Source organism: Colobus angolensis, unplaced genomic scaffold (genome assembly GCF_000951035.1).
Source record: "Colobus angolensis palliatus isolate OR3802 unplaced genomic scaffold, Cang.pa_1.0 Scaffold139, whole genome shotgun sequence".
Lineage (NCBI taxonomy): Eukaryota > Metazoa > Chordata > Mammalia > Primates > Cercopithecidae > Colobus > Colobus angolensis.
In genome coordinates this window covers 340,657-345,576 of record NW_012114477.1, presented here as the reverse complement: position 1 = coordinate 345,576, position 4,920 = coordinate 340,657, and positions in this window count along the sequence as shown.

Below are 4,920 nucleotides of genomic sequence, written 5' to 3'. Positions count from 1 at the left end.
GCCCAGAACGCCCCTCCCAGGAAGGGTTGCAGGAAGGTGACTGGGGGACAGAGATCCCGGAGAGAGCCCACCCCTTTCTTACCCCCTCCGCGTGTCCCGCTCCTCTCACCCGCTCCAAAATAGAAGCCCCTTCCTACCCACGGCCGCGGCCGCTCTTCCAAACACTGCTCGCCTCCACGCTGGCACCCGACAAGCCCCAGCCCCCGGAGTCAGGCCGCCCGGGGTCCGAACTGGGGGGGGCGGCTGTGTGACCTTGGGCGAATCGCCGCACTGCGCTGGGTCTGTGCTCCGCATCCATCACAGGCGTCTGACTCCTCAAGAGGCTCCGACCTTTTCTTGAGAGCCTACTATGTGCCAGGCCCTTTACTAAGCTATTACCTACGTGATTCTCGAACCGACAGTCTCAGCCTGGCATCGCTGGTTGAGAGAGGAGGAAACAGGCCCCAGAGGGGAATCTGCAAGGTTAGAAGGGCAGTGGGGGGGCCCTTGAAGTCTCCTCTGAGGTCCCTCCTACCTTCCTCCTGCCCACGGGGGTAAATGGCCCACATTAGACAATATTCAAACGGCCGTCCTCGAGGGGAAGTGGGGACAGAGGGTGCCAAGACCACAGCAGCTTAGCTCCAGATCCCTGTCCCAACAAGGCTGGAGGTGACTAAATAGATAAAGATCCAGAAATTGGCCCACTCCACCGCCCTCACTGATAAGGTCACGTTTCCTGCGTGAGTTGCAACCCATAGGTCCCCTCAAAGGGGTGCAACCTCTTCAAAACAGGCGCCCAGAGCCCAAGTTCCCCCTTCCTGGAGCAAGTGGAGAAGCTCCTGCCCCATCACAGCTTGGAAAGCCTGGGTTAGCCCAGCCCCCCCATCCTCCGCCTCTGCTCTCCTCCCTGCTGTGTGGGGCTCCCACACCTCTGACCTGCACGTGACAATGCTCAAGAAATGGCCGCAATGCATAGATACCTCTGCACTGACTAAGGAGTTCATTTATTCATCCCCTCAACAAATATTCCAAATCTTATTGCTTGTCAGGAGGCTGAAATGGATTTAAAAAACAGAAAACAGAAAAAAAAAAAAAAAAGTTCTGCTTTGGGAGAGAGGGTTCTAGAACACATGAGATCTAGGGACTGTCAAAGCACAGACAATGTACCCACCCCAGCCCAGGGGAAGTAGAAGAGCTAAATCCTGAAGCGGGAGGAGGCACATCCTCCAGGGAGCCTGTCTATGATGACAACCAGAAAGTGTCTCCAGAACAATGGCTGTGCTTTCATCCTCTCATGCTGGATCAGGGGCTGGGGTCTGCTTTCACTCCTCTCCTCAGCCACTAGGGAGCTCAGAACCACCTCTGTCCAGTGTTCCAGGTCTTCTAGCTCAGTGAGTGGGGACTGCTGCCTTCATCTTTCTTTCCTACCATGATTTTTCCTTTCATTTGATGTCCTCCTTCACATTGTAACTTTTCAGACTTCTGGGTTTTGTTGTTGTTTGAGATAAGGTCTTGCCCTGTCACCCAAGTTGGAGTGAAATGGTGTCATCATAGCTCACTGCATCCTCAACCCCCTGGGTTCAAGTGATCCTCCTTGCCTCAGCCTCTCAAATAGCTGGGACTGCAGGTGCATGCTATGACATCTAGCTAATTTATTTATTTTTATTTTTTGTAGAGGTGGAATCTCACTATGTTGCCTAGGCTGGTCTTGAACTCCTGTCTTAAGCGATCCTCCCTCCTCAGCCTCCAAAAGTGCTGGGATTATAGGCGTGAGCCACCACATCCAGCCGAACTTCTGAGTTTTTGACTTTTCAGGCTTCTGGGTTTTGTGAGCTGCTTCAATTCCTTTGGGGAACAAGGCAAGGAGTAAATAACAAGGCACTCAGCAACACAACAACAAAACCCAGAAGTCTGAAAAGTTGACACTAGGACAGTCTTTTGTTTATTTGTTTTGAGATGGAGTCTCGCTCTGTCGCCCAGGCTGGAGTGCAGGAGTGCAATCTTGGCTCACTGCAACCTCCACCTCCTGGGTTCAAGCAATTCTCCTGTCTCAGCCTCTAGAGTAGCTGGGACTACAGGCACACACCACCACCCCTGGCTAATTTTTGTATTTTTTAGTAGAGACAGGGTTTCACCATATTGGTCAGGCTGGTCTCGAACTGCTGACCTCAGGTGATCCAACAGCCTCAGCCTCCCAAAGTGCTGGGGTTTCAGGCATGAACCACCGTGCCTGGCTAGCACAGTCTTTTGTAAGCTCTTCTCAATGCTAGGCGCACTCCCGCCCACCCCTGGGTATTCTTTCTCTGGAAAACCTTCCTTGCTTCTCCTTCTGACACAGCAAACAGAGCTGTGTGTGAGGCATCTCTGGCTCCCAGTATGTGTTTTTGGATGGCGAGGGGAAGGGGCACTGTGGACTGGGAACATCCTGAGGCTCCCACGAAGCCCTGTAAACCCCACAGCGTACCATGTTCCCTAGGAGACTCTCACAGAAGTGTTCCTAGCAGCAGTGCCCCTTTATCAAGGGCCTGCGATGTGCCAAGCCTGACCCACAGCCTCGCACTCACTGAGGCTCCCAGGGATGCCATGATTGCGCCACAGTTGCCCAGCTGGAAAATGGCAGCACAGGGGCTGGAACCCAGGCTCTTGGCTTTCTGAGAAGCCTGGCTTCATCTGGACTCAGAGCGTTCTCAGGAAGTGCTCAACTGGAGCTCAACCCCCAGTGACCACTCAGCCCCCTGTGGGGAGGGGCTCGGGGGAGACCTCTAGGCCTCGTGGAGCCCCCCCATCCACAGCGGCTGAGCTGAACCCTAATGGGGGTGTGCAGCCCTGTGCCAGGTTTCCCAAAGACCAGCAGGCTGAGGGGCTCAAGCTGCCTGTCTGCCTGGGATGTGGATTTCAGGGTTCTCTCTTCAGTCCCCTCACTCCTTCCCCAAGGAAAGGCTGCGGGGCTTCTGCCTGCTGCCCCCCTCCAATCCCTATTCCCCAGGGGCCTCCCGGGCACACTCTGAACGCCCCTATCCAGGGCTCCAGGGACCACCTGCCAACCATGCACGCATCTGCTCCTTCAGCAGAGGAGACTGACACTAGGCACACAGTGGCCAAGGTGGTCCTGCCTATCCTCTGTGGCAGGGAGAAAGAGACAGACATGCAGCTAGGCAGGGACAGGTGAAGACAGGCGCTCTGGGCTGGTTCAGGCCTGGGGAGATGAGGAGGCCTAGGGGAAGCACCAGCCCAGCGGCAGTTGAGGGGCTTATACTGAGCCCCAAAGGATCAAGCCACAGATGGTGGGGAGGGCTGGGCAGGGGCAGGCACCAGGTGGGAAATTCTACTTTCTCCAGTTCATTGCCCACAGGCTCCTAACACCAGCCACCCTGGCCTTCACCCATGTGCTTCTTCCCAGCTGGGCCTGATTCCGGCCCATCCCTGGAGTCAGGCACCCCAGACTTCATCCAGCTCCCAGAGGGTGTTTGTTCTGGACTCCTTTGCTGGGCCACACCAGTGACCACTAATTATGGTCTGTCCTGGCCATGAATCATGGCTCCACACCACCAGTAACTCACCTGGAGCCACAAATGGGGGGATCCTCCACAGCTCACATGCTTGGGGGTGTAGTGGGGGGACATCCTCATGATGACTCTCACTGATCGCAGCCAGGCATCCTCTTGAGGGCTGGGCTGGTCTTCTAGCCATCAGGATACAAGGAGGCTGGGCAGGGCCGGGCTTCCAAATCTCTGAAAGTTTCTTCTCTTGGGTTTGAAACCTCCTTCCAGGACTGTGTCATCTGTGCAAGTTACTTACGTTCTCTGCACCTCGGGCTAGGGTAGTGTCTGACACCTGTAATTCCAGCACCTTGGGGAGGCCAAGGCGGGAGGATCGCTTGAGCCCAGGAGTTCCAGACCAGCCTGGGCAACGTAGTGAGGCCCCATCTCTATAAAAAATTTTTAAAATTGGCCAGGTGCAGTGGCTCGTGCCTGTAATCCCAGCATTTTGGGAGGCCGAGGCAGGGGGATCAAGAGGTCAGGCATTTGAGACAAGCCTGGCCAACATGGCAAAACCCCATCTCTATTAAAAATACAAAAATTAGCCAGGCATGATGGCAGGGGCCTGTAGTCCCAGCTACTCTGGAGGCTGAGGCAGGAGAATCGCTTGAACCCGGGAGGTGGAGGTTGCAGTGAGCCAAGATCACGCCACTGCACACCAGCTTGGGTGACAGGGTGAGACTCCATCTCAAATAAATTAGGTGGGTGTGGTGGTGCACACACGTAGTCCCAGCTACTCGGAAGCTGAGGTGGGAGGATCACTTGAGCCCTGGAGGTCCAGGCTACAGTGAGCCATGATCATACCACTGTACACCAGCCTGGGCGACAGAGCAAGACCCTACCTCAAAAAAACAAAAAACAAAAAAACAAAAACTACCTCTTCTTCTCAGCTTCTTTCTCTGTGAAGGGAATATTAATTTTCCAGACTTCACTGAGCTGTAGGATGCAATGAGATGATACAAAAAGAAAAACCAAGACAACCGGTTAAGTTTGGGGAGATAAAATTTGTACATATAAAACTTCCATTTTTATATGTAAATGGCTACAAATACAAAACATAATGGAGGCATATGTGTGTATACGTGGGTAAAGAGACACACATATATTTTCTAGCTATGTCAGCTGAGGGCCTGGAAGAAGTGACACCCAGTGGCATGAATACATCCAGCATCTAGCTCTTGTTTTTTTTTCTTTTTATTATTTATTTATTTATTTTTGAAACAGGGTCTCATTCTGTCGTCCAGGCTGGAATGCAGAGGTACAAACATGGCTCACTGCAGCCTTGACTTTCAGGGCTCAAGCAATCCTCCCACCTTATCCTCCCTGAGTAGCTGGGACCACAGGCACACACCACCACACCTGGCTGAATTTTTTTTTTTTTTTTGGTAGAGATGGGGTTTCA